This window comes from Panthera uncia, chromosome C2, assembly GCF_023721935.1.
Source record: "Panthera uncia isolate 11264 chromosome C2, Puncia_PCG_1.0, whole genome shotgun sequence".
Lineage (NCBI taxonomy): Eukaryota > Metazoa > Chordata > Mammalia > Carnivora > Felidae > Panthera > Panthera uncia.
In genome coordinates, this window is record NC_064810.1 from 67,954,478 (window position 1) to 67,971,715 (window position 17,238).

The window sequence follows — 17,238 nt, forward strand, 5'->3', positions numbered from 1 at the left end:
ATGGACCTGCACCTCTTAGGAGTCACTCAGGGACTCAGTGCGCCACCAGATGAAAAAAAAATGAGGCATCAACCTTACCACCACTCAGACAGCTCTGTCAGGAGGATACAGGTGTCTAATCACTGTCACTGAGCCCCCACACCCTCCCTTTCATTTCAATGTGCTCTTGAGCAGGGGCAGGGCACAGAGCTCAAACTTGAAGGAGCTCTCAGGTCTGACATGCAACATCAGAATTCACTTCTTACCTTCCCAGACAGCATCCCAGCATTCAAGGCTGGTGTGTGTGGAGTGGGCGTGGAGGGGCAGATTCACAGCCTCAGCGATTTGAGAATGTGAATCCCTTGAATGTAGGGAAAGACTCTTGGTCCTCTCTGTCATGTTTTTATCCCAGGTATACATCCTACCTATAACTACTGTTTGCTGAACTAAATTAATCTGTATACCAGCCATTGGAGTCGTCCTTCCTGAGTGTCAAAGCTTCATGGAACACCGGACACACTAGTGAAACCACTAGGTCTCTACCCTAAAACCTCATTTAAATTTTATTTTGATGGAATCATGGACTATTACAGCAGGAAGAAGCATGAGAGTCATTTGGTCTTATCTCCTCATTCATAGATGAGGAAACTAAAGCTCAGGGGCCAGAGAGACTTAGAAGTAAAGACCCAGGCACCTGAATGCCAGCCCAGCCCTCCTACTGTCACCCTGGTCCTAAGAGAAGCAAGCTCCCCATGATAACCAGCAAATCGCCAAGCAAAGATGTTGCAAAGGATGGCATCTGGGCATCACCAAGGTGACTATAGTGCCCCAGTGTATTTAAATCCATCCTTGTTAGCCACAATCTACTCAGGCCTTACTGAAACCTGAAAACCTACCATGGGCAGAGCACCATCCTAGATCCTGTGGAGAGCACCAAAACGAGTAGGAAATCACCCTCAAGGGGCTCTCATTCCAGTGACAAGCACATAAAGCCAAAGATAGACAATGTGAGAAAACCTCCGGTGACTTCAGAAGGGAGGAGACAATAACTGGTCAGAAGCAGGATGGGCTCCCTGGTAGCAGCAGAGTAGAATCTGGACAGCACTCTTGTGGGGTCCAGACTCTAGTGGGAAGATATTATATATGTGTGTGTGTGTGTGTGTGTGTGTGTGTGTGTGTACACACACACACACACACACACACACACACACATATATTCTCATATATGAGAATATCATCCAGCTATAAAAAAGGAAATCCTGTCATTTGTGAAAACATAGACAGACCCTGAAGGCATTATGCTAAGTGAAGTAAGTCAGGCAGAGAAAGACAAATACCATTTGATCTCACTTATATGTAGAATCTAAAAACGAGTTCACAGGTACAGAGGACAGACTGGTGGTTGCCAGAGGCAGGGGGTGGGAGGTGGGTGAAATGGGTGAAGGCAAACTTCCAGTTATAAAATAAGTAAGTCATGGGAGGTAATGTATAGAATGGTGACCATAGTTAATAATACCATATTATATATTTGAAAGTTGTTAGGAAGAGTGGATCTTAGAAGTTCTCATCACAAGAAAAGGAATGTTGTAACTATTTATGGTGATGGATGTTAACTAATCCTACTGTAGTGATCATTTTGCAATATACACAAATATTGAATCATTATGTTGTGTACCTGAAACTAATATGCTATATGTCATTATATCTTAACTAAAAAATAAGACATGATCAAAACAAAATACAAAGAAAACTCCAAACCAAGTTGTTGGAATGGAATAAAATAATAAAATGTTAAAGATGGGAACAACTGTCAAGATTATTTGGTCCAACTCCCAATCTGATTTGTAGATCCCAAACACTATAATCTTCACAAATGAGGGTCTAGCCTCCTTAAACCCTTCCTGTTCTAAACTAACACAGTCCCTGACTCATAGTAAAGTGCTCAATAAACATTAGTTAAATGAATCAACTCCAAACACTTGAAGTCTACCATAAATAAAAGCAGAACATTACTTTAATGATGTAAGTGATTAAAATTCAGAAAATCCAGAGGCCAAACAAATAATCCTTCTTTACTCGGCACTTACCAGGAGGTGGGATTGAGGTGTGTTTTTTAAAAATTGATATATGAAGTAGGGAACACACATGACAGTATATAAATAATTGAATTTCAGATCGCAAAGGACCTAATGGACACCAAACTTGTGATCTGATACGAAGGGATCTAAGACTCAGGGAGGTTGAGTGGTTTGTTGAAAGTTTTAAGGCAACTTCATAGAAATGAGAACCCAAGTCCAGTGTTCTTTCCAAACATGTTATGTTAATCATCTAATTACATTCTAAATTGCAGAGTGCAGAATATAGCCCTTTTAGAACGTGGCAATGGAAAAGAACACAGTGAGCTGGAAGAGGCTTCAGAGAGGAGAAGTCTAATTTTCTGTAACCAAAATTGATAATCCATTAGTTGCAAGACTGCTGATCATGGGGATCACATTCTATTTTTCTGTGTAGTCCTGGTGTCCAGGGCACAGAAGAAACTCAACTCATGTTTGCCAACTTTTTAAAAAGTAGCATCTCAGTTATTAATTTAAAGTTGGAAGGAAGTTGCATGTTATAAGGAATGTGAACATCTTGGGTCCTGCAGAAACTATCTATGCCAGGCCACACTGATGTCTCCTATGCCTCTGCACTGATGAATGCCAAACCTGGCACTTCATACCTTGCCCTTTGGGCCACCGTGAGCACACAGAGTAAGAAGAGCCTAATTTGGTCTCTCCATCTCTCATGGCTCATTTTGCCACAGAATCTTGCTTCCATTTCAAGTCAAGATAATTGGAAACATGTTAAAATAATAGGTGTCTAAAAGCCTCCTTAGTAAGGAGACAGATGCATCCAGATGGCACCAGCCTTCTCTATTTCTCCCTGATAAGTAAACTACCACTGTGAAATTTAAAAAATAAAGACACGATTTTTTAAATTGTTTTCAAATGTTTATTTATTTTTGGGGCACTTGGGTGCCTCCATCAGTTAAGCATCCGACTTTGACTCAGGTCATGATCTCATGGCTCGTGATTTCAAGCCCTGCGTTAGGCTCTGTGCTAACAGCTCCGACCCTGGAGCTTGCTTCAGATTCTGTTGTCTCTGTCTCTCTCTGCCCCTCCCTCCACCTCAAAAAAATAAACATTAAATTTAAAAAATTTTTTTAAATAAATAAAAAAATGTTTACTTATTTTTGAGAGAGAGAGAGACAGAGTGTGAGTGGGAGAGGGGCAGAGAGAGAGGGAGACACAGAATCTGAAGCAGGCTCCAGGTTCTGAACTGTCAGCACAGAGCCCAATGCAGGGCTTGAACCCACAAGCTGTGAGATGAGGACCTAAGCTGAAGTCAGATGCTTAACTGACTGAGCCACCCAGACACCCCTACCTGTTTCTTTTGATATAAATTGTGTATTCATCTATGACCATTTATTAAGTGGAATCTGGACACTGAGCTCAGATAGATATACCTAGGCAATTTCATTGTAGTTTTTAGAAACTTCAGAAGTAATTCCTATCTATTGTTTAAAAATTCAAGCAATATGAACATAGATAAAAGGTGAAAGTTGAGAGCAAAAAGTTTTCTTTCCCCTTCGCTCTTTCCCCTCCCTGCAATACTATCACTTTCCAGATATAAGCACTGAAATCATCTTTCTATTATCATTCTTATCTGTAATTCTAGATAGTATCCTGTGTCTATTTCTTGATTAAGGAATTTAGGTAGCATTTAGTGAATTCCCACTCTGAATGATGAGGAATTTCACTGACTTACACTGCCTCCCCCTTGCCAGTCTTGTTTTGACTGTTAGGTCTTCTATTGGACATTGATGACAAGATCACAAACTCAAATGCCTATGGAGTCTGGTCAGAACACACAAGCACAGGGAGTGGGTGGACAAGAAGTGTCATGAGGGCCCCTCCCTGCCTACCTTTTGCTCTCCCACTATTAACACGAACGTGGCTAGGGAAAAGGCAAAGTCACAACTGGCAACAGACTCTTGTCCATGTGCTAGGACATGGCTAGGGATGGGGAGGACTGTAGCAACCTGGCAAAGACACCCTTGGATGCAGGCGGTAACACCCACTGCCCAAATGCTGCTACGTGGAAGCATTGCCAAAGCTTACTTTTTGAACAAAGCCATTCAGAAATGAATTGGATGTGTAAGCTTTCCATTTGTAAATCTTAGCTCAAAGTTTTTGAGAACACAGCTGGCCAAACACAAAAGGTCTGTGTGCCGAATATGGCCAACTGGCTGACCACTTTTTACCTCTGGTATTATGGTTTTAAGTCATATACTCAAACTTATTTTTTTTTGTTTTTTTTTAATGTTTATTTATTTTTGAAAGAGAGACAGAGCACGAGTGGGGGAGGGGCAGAGAAAGAGGGAGACAGAGAATCTGAAGCAGACTCCAGGCTCTGAGCTGTCAGCACAGAGCCCGACATGGGGCTCGAACTCACAAACCACGAGATCATGACCTCAGCCAAAGTCAGTCGCTTAACTGACTGAGCTACCTAGGCACCCCTCAAACTTATTTTTTGATCCATCTGCTTTAGATGGTATCTCCTCACTTCTCAGATAAGAAGTAATGCCAGATGAGGACATTAGTGTCCTTAGAGTTTTCTCTTCCTCTCTTTTCCTGCCCCTATTTTACCACTCATGATCCCTTTACTTTTGGCTTTGCAGAGCTCACGGAGTTTACTTCCTATTTTGTGACTATAACTAACACTTTTGAGCTTTGTCTATGGGTTGATTTTAAAAACCGGGCAATTTTTTTTGATAACAATATTCTATTGTATAAATATTTTCTTCAAACATCTGGTGGCCATGAATGAACTGTTCATAATCTATAACTGAAGAACTAGTTTCCAAATGTAGGTAGCTGGTGTGGGTTTTCCATTCCTTGGGTATAGTCCTGTCTCCCCAGATGAGGGGCCTGTGAGCTCAGTGCTCCTGAGTGGGGCACACCTACTGGCAGGCTTTACTTAGAAAGTTCGGGCACAGAGCAACTAGACAGACAGCCCATCCAACCATTTCACCTGCAGGCAAAGTAAAAAGACATTCTTCTGAGATCCTAATATCCATACTAAGAACTTTAGTTTTCTCTGTCTGGATATTAAGTAAAACATCCTTTAGTCACCCTGACCTCTGTCCTACAGCCCACTCCTAATCTCTGCATGGTTTTACTTCACATACGTGGCTCTCACTGCTGAAGCCTCACCACTCATCTGCTATGGCGGGAGGTGCTGATACAGCCTTCCATGCAATCCCAAGAAAATCCCTCACCCACTCACATTCCCACCCCTGTTCTCAGTACGGCTCAGAATTCATTCTCTTTTTAACCCTATCTGTTCATTTCAATGGCATATTTGGGGGGAGGAGAAGTCAGTAAGTCTGTTCAGTTCTGACATTTTGAACCAGAAGTGGCTATGTGCTGACAACGATAGTTTGAGCGTACTTGCCCCATTCTGCTGCCTTTCCATGGAACACTACAGGAACTCGGTAACACCCAGGCAGCCCTCTGCCAGCCTCCTTGCCCTGAGAATTTCTGAGCCACCTGAAATGGACAGCCAGGGAACCTTTGGGAGCATGTTCAAGTCTGCTGGATAGTAAGATTACCCTTCTTCAATGAAAATGGAAGACAGAGATTCTTTCATGAAGAGATTACATTTTTCTTCGAATGAATCTTATGCCCTAAATAAATGCTCAAGAATTTAATGTCTTATCTCTAATGTAAATGGAACAACTATTTTTATTTATTTATTCATTTAGGAACAACTATTTTTAAGATCTCTTCTGGCTCTGGGTCTCTGGTTTATGGGAACTGAATTAAATGTAAGAGTGGTCTCGACCAGCCCTGTCGAACAGCACTTTCTGCAATGACAGAAATGTTCAATAATCTGTGTGGCCCAACAAAGTATCTAGTAGCTCTGTGTGCATACTGAGCACTTAAAATGTGATTGCAGTGGCTGAGGAACTGAATTTTAAATTTTATTTAATTTTAATTAATCTTAACCTAAACTGAAATAGCCACATGTGGCTAGTGGCCACCCTACTGGATAATATCGCTCTAGACCTTGGGCAACTCATTCTCACTGAGGAAACAAAAGACAATAAACAATAACTGATAAAACTGTAAATTGATAAAGGTAAAGATGAATCATACATGTGAGCATTACAGAAATTCAGAGAGGGAGCAAGTGAGTATTAGAAAGTTCATGTTTAGATCTATGAGGTAGATCTATGTGCTAATGTGAAAAATAAATGCCAAAAGATGTGAAGTCAAAAGACCAAGTTGCAGATAGGTATGCATACATGGGCCCATTGGTAAATATAAAAGCAAATGCAGATACACGCTTCTATGTGCATAGAACATTTCTGGAAGGATGCCCTAATTGTTGACAGTGATTACCTCTGGAGAACAGAAGTAAGGGTCAAGGCAAGGAACTTGCTTACATTGTTTGAATTTTTCACAGTTTAACAATTAAACAATTTTTTTTCTCTATAACAAGGTTATAAGCAGAAATATGATTAACAAATAATACATTTTTTAAAGGCCAAAGAAGACAACTCTTTCCTGTGGTTATTACTCACAAATGATTTTATGTGATTATTGGGAATATTCCACATCCTATGACCATGGTTCTTCTGTACTCTAATAAAATGCTTTACAAAGAAAGCATACTTAAGGAGAGTAGCCTGAAGGAGGCAGAATTTAATTTGGACTCCTATTCTGGATGAGATGGAGAAGAGAAGAAAGGGTATTTTTTTTAATGTTTATTTATTTTGAGAGAGAGCGAGAGAGCGAGTGGTGGAGGGGCAGAGAGAGGGAAACAGAGAATCCCAAGCAGGCTCCACATTGTCAGGGCAGAGTCTGACACAGCAGGGCTAGAACCCACAAACTGTGAAATCCTGACCTGAGCTGAAACCAAGAGTCTGACACTTAACTGGCTGAGCCACCCAGGTACCCCAAGAAAGGGCATTCTTGATAGAGGCACGGCCTGAGGAAAGGAAAGGAGCAGGGACGCACGGGTGTGGGTGAACAGTGAGGGGTCTAGAAGGGCCAGACAGGGACTGGGATGGGATAAGGGGAGATAAGACCCTATAAGAAACATAAGACAAAATCCCTATGAACTTGAGTTGGCAAGAAGTCTAGAGTCTTAGGCCCCACCAACTTGGTTCTTGGGGAACATTTACTGAGCACCTATCATGTGCCAGGCACTGTGTTACTCCTGGGGCACAAAGATGAATAAGAAACAGTCACTGAGTTCAAAAAACCAGATGAGACGTGTGACAGGGATGGCATCATATAGTATGAGAAATGCCATATTTAGACCCAAAAGTACTGCCTCCATAACTTACTGACATCACCATAACAAGTTTTATAATTGCTCTGAGGCCCCAGTTCTTCCTCTATAAAAAAAAAATGGGGCTGACATTTTACATGCCCCACAGGGTATCAACAAATGCTACCTCCCTTCCTTTCACACTCTGCCCCATTCCTAACCCCAGATTGACAGGGAAGATAAAATATTTTCCTTATTTATCCTTTCTCCATAAAAGTGAAAGCAGAATGAAGTCCCCGTTATGTGTGCTGTGGGCTGGGTGAGCAGGGCTAGGGCTGGCTATGTTAGGAGGAGGAAGGGAGGAGAGCAGGACAGTGCTGGAGACCTAGGAGCTGGTGGCAAAGGCCTTTAAGGCAGTGCTGAAGAGCTGTACACAAGGCTCAGGGACACACAGCAGGAGGTGCACGGTCAGACCTGCACTGTGGAAGGACAAACTGGAAGCCCAGGGGTCAGAAAGTGGGAAACAGGTTTCCAAGCCACTGCAAACTTTGCCTTAATCTCCTCTCAATTCCTACAGTACGGGCAATTTGTTGAACTATTTCAAGCCTCTAATTATACACTGTCATATCCTACTGTTTTATATATACACATTTGTCTCCAGAACTACATCAAGATTCCTAAGGACAGAAAGCACAGAACAAATCAGGTACTTCCCTCAAATTTCTCAAAGTGGTTAAGCACTTCTGAGTTAGAAGTGAACTACAATCCAGCAATGATTCTATCAGGTATTTACCCAAAGGATACAAAGATACAGATTCGCATGAGAACATGCACCCCGATGTCTATAGCAGCACTATCAACAATAGCCAAACTATGGAGAGAGCCCAAATGTCCATTGACTGATGAATGGATAAAGAAGATGTAGTGTGCGTGTGTGTGTGTGTGTGTACACATACACAATAGAATATTACTCAGCCATCACAAAGAATGAAGTCTTGGGGTTCCTGGGTGGTTCAGTCGGTTAAGCATCTGACTTTGGCTCAGGTCATGATCTCACAGTTCGTGAGTTCGAGCCCCGCATCAGGCTCTGTTCTGATAGCTCAGAGCCTGGACCCTGCTTCGGTTTCTGTGTCTCCCTCTCTCTCTGCCCCTCCCCTGCTCACACTCTCTCTCTCTTTCGAAAATAAACAAACATTAAAAAAAAAAAAAAAAGAATGAAACCTTGCCATTTGCAGTGATGTGGATGGAACTAGAAGGTATTACGCCCAGTGAAATAAGTCAATCAGAGAAAAGCAAATACTACACGATTTCACTCACATGTGGAAATGTGGAATTTAAAAACAAAGCAGTTGAACATATAGGAAGGGGGGGGGAAGAAAAGAGGGAAACAAACCACAAGGGACTCTTAACCGTAAAAAGAGAAGAAACAGGATTGATGGAGGGATGTGGGTGGGGGATGGGCTAGATGGGTGATGGGTATAAGGAGGGCACTTGGTGTTGTATGTAAGTGATAAATCACTGAATTACACTCCCGAAACCAATACTGCACTGTATGTTAACTAAAATTTAAATTAAAAAAAAAGGGGGGGCGCCTGGGTGGCTCAGTCAATTGAGCATCCGACTTCAGCTCAGGTCATGATCTCACAGCTCGTGAGTTCGAGCCCCGTGTCGGGCTCTGTGCTGACAGCTCGGAGCCTGGAGTCTGCTTCAGATTCTGTGTCTCCCTCTCTCTCTGCCCCTCCCCCACTCATGCGCACGCTCTCTCTCTCTCTCTCTCAAAAATAAACATTCAAAAAAAATTAATTAAAAAAAAAACCCAAAAGAAGTAAACTGGGAAGAAGTTAATGTGGGCTGGATACTACCATTGCTAAAGTGGAAAACTGAGGAATTATTCATGCTTTTGTGGGTCAGGTCTTCTCCGTTCCCTTCCTCCACCCTCCATGACTTAAATATAAACATGCCTTGATGAGGCCAGGCTGGCTCTTCATTTGGAAGCCCACTTCAGTAAACACAGAGACCCTCAGTTTGGATAAAAGCCTCACTTGGGCCGGACTTCTCAAGAGGCACTGAAGTATCAGCTCATTTGATTCACGGCACAGCCAGGGCTTATCACCATGTTTGCTTTTTCTGGTAAGAATGAATTCCAGGGCGAAGGGGAAGAAATCTCCAGTAATTTCAGTATATTTCCCCACCAGCTTGCTCCTTTCATATGTGACTCTGTGCTGGGGGAAGCAGTCCATCGGCACTTCAGCTGCCTGTATGGGCAACAGGACAGCTGGAAGGGTTCCCGTCAGCCCCTGGCACTGGTGGGGCCCTGGCTATCTGCCCAAGGAGGCCCCCGCGCCTGGGGTCCCGGAGAGGTTCATCACCAGCAGCACAGTCCAGGCTACTACTGTTCTCACCCTCCCGGCAGCCTGTGCTGTGGGGGTCCCCCATGCATGTGGGCAGACAACAGAGCCCCACATCTGAGTTTTGTCTACGGACTTGTTCCCCCAAGCAAGCAGCTTCCCCTTGACCACCCCATTCAGGCCCAGCAGGCCTTCTCACGGGAAGAGGTCTACACAGGCATTGGAGTGGGGTCAGAGTCATTGGGTAGAGAACCCTGGGTGCCTGGGTGCTCAGAACATGGGGGATGGTGTGGCTCCAGTGGGCACATCCCTGGGGCAGACAGATGCCCTGCTGTGAGGTGAGGGTACAGCCAGATGAAGGAGCCGGGGTTTCTAGAATGTGGGCTCACTGCCTGGATCTAAAGGTAGTACTGAAGAGATAGAGATCCAAAGCTTTACGAGTTTCTGAAAATATAGTCTCCAGTTGACAGAGCCAAGAAAATTTTTTAAAAGGTAGGCAGGTTTGGCCTACTCAGTAGACCCCGATTGAATAGTGGTTTTCTAGAATGATATTATAGAAAATGTCATTAACAGTTAAACGATATTAACTTACCTCCTAAATCCATATGACTGACTTCCTCTCATAGATCCTAGACCCTGTCAGTTCAGGCCAAAGGCTACAGTCAGGAAAGAATGAATTCTTCTAGAATACTGTTAACTGCAAGGCCACCTTCAACTCAGAATAAGGTACTCTCATCACTACTGGTCAATTTGGTAAGGATCTAAAGAAGTTTTTTATCCCTTTTTTATTGCAATATAATTGACCTACAATATTACGTTAGTTTCAGGTATACAACCCAATGGTTGGATATAAGTATATACTGTGAAATGATCACCACAGTAAATCTAGTTAACATCCATCATGACACACGGTTATAATTTTTTTTTCTTGTGATGAGAACTTTTAAGATCTACTCTCTTAGCAACTTTTAAATATACAATACAGTACTGTTAACTATAGTCACCATGCTGTACGTGACATCTCCATGACTTATTTATTTTATAACTGTAACTTTGTACATTTCTGCCTTTACCCATTTTGCCCACACCCCACCCCCACCTCTGGCAACCACCAATCTGTTCTCTGTATCTATGAGTTTGGGGTTTTTTTTTTCTTTTTTTTAGATTCCACATGTAAGAGAGATCATACACTATTTGTCTTTCTCTGTCTGATCTGAAGGAGTTTTTTAGTTCTTCTCTGTGCTATGTCTTCTTCCTTATTTATTCCCATCAGTTAAAGACAGAGTATCTCCACATGCATCATTGGGTGTTTATCAGTTAGGAATATGTTTCTGTAAAATTTCTTGTGTGAATAACCACAGTCAAAGATCCTATCTAATAAAGTGTTTAAGCCTTAGGACATTTTGTCTCTTAGTTGCTGGTCATTATGCTCCCCCACCGCTGTATCCCCATCCTATGCCCAACCCAACCAATCCTCAGTGTTCTGATTTGTTGCCTCATGGTTTCAATATGGCTGCTGAGCATCAGGCATCATACTTGCATTCAAGGCAGGAGGCAGAGAAGGGGTGGAACATGAGAGCACCAGTGATTTTTTTTAATCAGAAAAGCAAACTAATAATGATAATAATGATAATAATGATAATAATGATAATAATAATAATAATAATAATAATAGGGCACCTGGCTGGCTCAGTTGGTTAAGTATCCGATTCTTGATTTTTGGCTCAGGTCATGATCTCATGGTCATGAAATCAAGCCCCACTTTGGGTTCTGCACTGGGCATGGAGCCTGCTTGGGATTCTCTCTCCCTCTTCCTCTGCCCCTCTCCTGCTCTGGTGTGGACATATGCACCTCTCTCTCAAAATAAGAATAATAATAAAATAAACCTGTTAAAAAAAAAAAAAGAATGAAAAGCAAGAGCTTTCCCAGAAGTTTCCTAGCCAACTTCAGCCAGAATGTGTCACTGAGCCACCTCTATCTGCAAAGGAAGCCTCTACAGTAGCTTCTAGAGTAGAAAAGATCAAGGGCAAAGGGAATTGGTAATGGGTCAGCCATAATAAAGAGCAAAAGCCCTGATGGATGGGAGGTACTGAGACCTACAGAGCTGAACATCTCATAGTTTGGAGCTTCTCAGAAAGATATAAGCCCCAGGAGCACCTATGGTCCTACCTTCATGTCAACCAAATCTTCTTAATAGAAAGAGGGGCTTTATTGGAGGAAAGCATTCATTAAATCCTTGGCCTAAATATAGGTATAATAAGGAAGTGAGGGCAGGGTAGCAACAAATTTCTCTCTTTCAGGAATACGACCAAAAAGTACAAGCTTGAACCAACTTCTAATTACCAGCTTCAGAAGGCAGCAGGAAGCAAACCTTTATAACTTTTTCACATCCTGGTGTCCACAGTGTTTCCCTGAAGTGATGGGAGGGTCCTTGTGCCCTGAGCTGAAGAAGCTGGGACATCCTGGCACTTTCCATGCCAGGCTTTAGGACTCGAGCTGGTGGTGGCAACTTTAAAGAGGGGAGTGGATGGAGCTCTTAGGGACTGCCACTACGAGAGGGGGGGGTTCATGCCTGCTGCGATGGGCACCAGCCTGGACCTGAGAAGAAGCTTAATTTTAAAAAGTCACTCACTCATAAAAGATTCTGCCAGAGCCCAGATACTGAAGAGCAGAGATTCCCGAGGCGGCTGTGACAGACACCAGGACCGGTTTGTGCAGAATGGGCACCTAGAACAGGATGCACCCTAGCTCCTGGAGGGAGAGGTCCGCTGCAGGCAGGGTCTAGTGGCTGCAGCAGAGTAACATGCCCTGGAGGCAGAGAACCACTGACTACACTCAGTGGGTAACCCTGCTCAGTCTTTTATAACTAGCAACTCCTGCTCAAAGCCCAACGCCACTCCAGGCCCACACCACCTTACCTCTTCCTTCTCTGAGAGCATCAGGTCAGTAACACTCCCTATTCCCATCTCTGCTAGCAAAACAACCAGCATCCTCATTCTGTAATCTTTTGAGTTGGTTCTTCCTTGATGCAAAACATCCCTCTGTGCCCTTTGCTATGGAGATTACACACACTTGCAGCATGTTAGTTTCAGAGTGCTTTCTATGACAGCCTCTCCCTCTGCCTTTCCATATGCAAGCTCTCAGATGGAGCCAGACACTCCATCTAAGATCTCTCTGGAATTGTCTTCCTTCTGTGTCCACTATCCATCACATGCCTGCAAGGTGTTGTTCTGTGTTCATTCCAGGCAGGTTGGAAGGGGTAAAGTAGCTGTGCAGGCTGACTCTTAAGGAATACATTCATTTTGACATATAATCCACATGTAATATAGAAAGTCAACTTTCGGGGTGCCTGGGTGGCTCAGTCGGTTAAGTGTGTGGCTCCGGCTCAGGTTATGATCTCACAGTTTGTGGGTTCAAGCCCTGCATCAGGCTTTCTGCTGACAGCCTGGAGCCTGCTTCCGATTCTGTGTCTCCCTCTCTCTCCGACCCTCCCCTGCTCACACTCACTCTCTTTCTCTCTCTCAAAAATAAACATAAAAAAAATTTTTTAATAAAAAGAAAGTCAAGTTTCATAAACATTAGCAAAATAAAAATTTCACATAGAGAATGCTATACTACAAGAATACTGCAGGTCTACAGTGTGAATGCATTAAATCCACTGAATTGTTTACTTTATGATGGTTAAATTTATGATGCATGAATTTCACCTCATTTAAAAAAATACTACTGTATTCCTACACTTGTTAACTTTATGAAGTGGTTTTACCATTTTCTTCCTCAACTCATTTTCTTCACACTCATGTAGGCTAGTTGTTTCTTCTCAGATAGGGAAACCTATCTGGTCCACAGAATGTATGAAAGCCACCTGGAAAGCCACCAGGTCCACAGAATGTATAAAGCCAACCGAACGATGACCAAGCAACAAAGAACTCAGTGTCCCGATTCCTGGGTCAGCACTCATTCCACAAAGGTTCCAAATCAAGTAACTCAAGGGCCTGGTTCCTTCATGGCTTTCAAAGGCAGCAAAGGAAGCAGAAGCACCACCACGTATAAAGGAAGCTAAGTCCTCTCTTCCTCTCCATGTCTGCCTGAATTTGAGGAGGAGTTCGTCTCTCAGAGGCAGTTGGGCAGGAGTGTAGGTACTGGAGGTGAGATCAGTTTGCTAAGCTATTTTTCAAGTTCATTTTTTATGTTTTGATTTTTAAGTATAAAGTCAGTGTTTTAGAACACATTCACAAAGTGGAACAGCCACCATCATGATCTAATTCCAGAACACCTCCATCATCTCCAACAGAAACCCTCTACCTATTAGCAGTCCCTCCCCACTCCTCCCTGACCCCCAACGATCACAGATCTATGATAGGTTTGCCTGTTCTGGACATCTCATACCCACGAGGACATTCACCATGTGGTCTTTTTTTGTGCCTGGCTTGTCTCACTTAGCATAATCTTCTCAATGTGCATCCACATTGCAGCGTGAATCAGTATGTCACTCCTTTTCATGGCTTTAAGCCATTTCTAAATCCCCAGGGATTCTTCTGTTGTTTCTTTCCTGCCAGCTGTGGGGATGCAGGGCCCACAGTCAGGGCAACAGAAAAGATCTCTCATTCCAGCAGGGGCCCAGAAAGAAGAAACAGAACCCTCAGCAGCATCACCAACATTCCCCCACAATCTTCTTCAGGGGGAAGGTCAGATTCACTGGCAAACAGTCTTAACCACAGGGCCCATGAAAAGCGTCCATCCCAGGGCACCCTGCACAAAGATGGTGAGGGCCATCCTGCACAAAGCCAGACCTAGTGCTTAAACAAAGGCAAGGTCCGGTGTCATCTGGGACGGTGATGCACTTGACCCCATCCTTCCCACAAGCACATAGGAGCCTGCTCTTAAATTGTAGATTTATAACGCAACCTATGAATTTCTCATCACCTCAGCTGTCTTTTGCTCAATCAAAGCCTTCTAGCCTCTAAAGTGTTTCTTGGGGTAGATTCCCCACGTTTAATCCCAGGACAAATATTACTTGCAAACATTCCTGACTTGCACATGCATCTCCATGTCAGGTGGATAATTTGACGTCCTGGAGGCCTGAGCCAGCAGCTCACCACAGGTCCCTTCACTCAGGCATAATAACCTCAGGACTCTCACAGCTACTCTTCAATGTCCTCATCTTCTTCTCCTTTCTAGTACAAGGTGGGCAAGGAATTATCACACCCATTTGCAGAAGAAATGGAGGCCCAGGAAGAGCAAGAGACCAATATTAATTAGCACAAGGGGACCAAACTGATAAGGGGTCTTATCTTCCACCCCACTATTCTGGATGTGCCAAGATGACACATGAGAGGGCTAGTTAATGAAATACTCCTTTGAAGAAGAAAGTGAAAGAAAAGCTACAGTCGGTTCTCAACTGTCCAGATTTGAGGACACATATTTAAACCCAAGCTGTATGGTTCCTGCCACCAGCCCATGTCATCTTCTATAATTAGGCAGCACATAATGTAATGACCTACATTAACAGCAAAACACCTCAGTGCCACTTCCCACCCTCGAGCTGTCCGACACAGACCAAAGTCAATCATAAACAAAAGAAGTCGGTCAAACTGAAATGTATTCACTTTATGTGTGGGTCCAAAGAAAACCAGGCCTTCTGCCAGATCCAGCCTGCTGAGGAAAGGGCTCGAGAAGCAGTGATGACCTTGCCCATCTCTTCTCCAGCCTCCCCTCCAGCCATGCTTCTTACCCTCCCTTCAAACTTGGCGGTGGCTCCTTCTCTGATGCAGAGGTTCCGAGGGGGCACAATGAAAGCAGGGGCCTCGGTCAGGGGCATGGAACCGACTCTCGAGTGATCCACACTGATGGAGGTTTTGGAAACCTGTGTTGAGGCAGCCAGCTTCACATCCCCCATGGTCTGCAAACAGGAAGGAAGACCAGGTCAGATGAGACAAAGTATAAGCCCTCATCCCTATGCGTGGCGAGCATTCCCAGTGTGCTGGTGGGGCCCCTGTGTCGTGGGTTCTGTGGGGAACAGGCACCCCGTTACATCAGGGTCTGTTAGAGCTCCTCTCTGGGAATGAGAAGCTCTGTGTGCTCCACACGCAAGGCTGCCAGGGTAAGTCCCAGCCTGGCCCAGACACCAGCACCAGGACCACATGCTGGCCTCCTCAGAACCCAATGGAGAACTTCTAGGAAAGGGGCAGGTAGGATAAGAATGGAGAGACCAGCTGATCTCAGCATTTCTACAACTGACAGCTAAAATCAGTAGTTAATAGTCATTGGCCTTCAGGATCAACAAGTACATCAGGCACTCATGGCAGAAAGTAAAAGCTGCTTTTGCGTGAACTATGAGAGTTCACAGGCTAAAGAAAAACAGGATCCATATTCCCAGAAAGGAAAGAGTTGGGGTTAAAACAGCAAGATCCCGGCCGAGGTGAAGTGAGGTGAAAGTGAACAGATGAATGGAGAGAAGGAAGCACATCTAGGGAGGACATCCCACATCTAGGGACTAGAGTGTGGAAAGCCTCGAAGGTCACAGAACATTAGGGAAGGGAACATTCTAAGATTATTCAGGCAAATTCTTCTGTTTATAACTGAGCCCAGAGAGGGTAAGTCACTAGCCCAAAGAGACAAAGCAAAATGATGGCATCACTGGCAAGAATACCTCAGGCTCCCGGCTCCTGGCACAGGGCCCAGGTGGGACAGGACAGGATGTAGATGGGGACTGGCATGTTAGCAGGAACAAAGGGACTTCCTTAGTGGAATTGGTAACAGGTGTGAATCTCAGATCTTGGTGGGAAGCAACAGAAAGAGACTCAGGGGTTCTCATAAGTAAAGAAGGGATTTGTGGGAAAGATGGGGGAGGAGGAGTTCCCCAAATGCACAGGAAAGACTGGAGGACAAGGCTGGGAGAACAAGCAGCAGCTGAGAAGAAGCTGGGCGGTCAGACCCCAGTCAAAGTCACTGGATACCCAAGGGCACCAGGTGGAATAACGTCTTAAGTATCCCTGCTCAAGGTTCCAAGTCCAGGTGGGAGCCTCACCAGGCTGGAACAACTCAAGGTTGGGGACCACGTCTTACTTGCCATGGAACAGCGGTATCTGGGGCATGTAATTAGTTAGTGTAAGTTTGACAACATTTAACAACAATAAAGTAGGCATGTGTCTTCTGAAGCTCAAGTTAAAGTAACAAAGACTTAGGTTTGTTTGTGACAGGGCGCATCCCCTGCTTGACAAACCTAGCTTTCTCTTTTGCTGAAAAGGTATTAACTTTGCAAACAAAATCCTTTCCAAATGGTAAGATTCACAGGCTCACGGCAGTAGATAACAGTAGAAGCAAAACTTATGTAGCACTATCTATCAGGAACTATGCTAAGCACTTTTAAATAACAACTCATTTGCTCCTCACAACACTATGAGGCAGATAATCTTATCATCCCCATTTTATAGATTAGAAACTGAGGCACAATGAGATTAAGAAATTTGCCCAAGGTCATGGCGTTTAGTAGGGGCCAGAACTGGCATTTGAACCCAGGAGTCTGGTGCCAGGGCTCCTACTCTTAACCACTGGCTCTCTTGCCTCCTGTAAGCAGTCAGTTGGCTGG

General features: G+C 43.9%; 1 long non-coding RNA gene across 1 annotated transcript in view; it reads right to left on the reverse strand.

The window, feature by feature from the left end:
* Window positions 1-14,617: 14,617 nt before the first annotated feature.
* LOC125921028 (uncharacterized) overlaps window positions 14,618-17,238 on the reverse strand; it is a 100,031-nt gene continuing 97,410 nt past the window's right edge. Inside the window, exon 3 of the long non-coding RNA XR_007457282.1 lies at window positions 14,618-15,549. This is a non-coding gene — a long non-coding RNA (uncharacterized LOC125921028). The remainder of the gene's footprint in view (window positions 15,550-17,238) is intronic.